This window comes from Ailuropoda melanoleuca, unplaced genomic scaffold (assembly GCF_002007445.2).
Source record: "Ailuropoda melanoleuca isolate Jingjing unplaced genomic scaffold, ASM200744v2 unplaced-scaffold74019, whole genome shotgun sequence".
In the NCBI taxonomy this organism is placed as follows: Eukaryota; Metazoa; Chordata; class Mammalia; order Carnivora; family Ursidae; genus Ailuropoda; species Ailuropoda melanoleuca.
In genome coordinates this window covers 8322-8703 of record NW_023249414.1, presented here as the reverse complement: position 1 = coordinate 8703, position 382 = coordinate 8322, and positions in this window count along the sequence as shown.

The following is a 382-nucleotide window of genomic DNA, read 5'->3' as shown; positions in this document are numbered from 1 at the left end:
CTGGGTCGGTTGAGTGTGCACAGATGGTGGGGTCCATGGTGTGCACACAGTAGGTGCTGTCAGCAGAATGCACACAGTCGTTGGGGCCTGCGGTGTGCACACAGTTGGATGGGTCGTTAGAGTGTGCACAGTTGGCAGGGTCGGCAGAGTGCACACAGTCGGTGGGCTCAGAGGAGTGCGCACACTCGGGGGGACGGCGGAGGGCGAACACTCAGTGGGGTCGGCGGAGTGCACACAGTCAGCGGGGTCGGCGGTGTGCACAGTTGGTGGGGCAGAGGTGTGCGCACAGTCGGCAGAGTAGGCGGTGTGCGCACAGTCAGTTGGGACAGCGGTGTGTGCACAGAAGGTGGGTTCTGTGAAGTGTGCACAGTCGGCAGGGCAG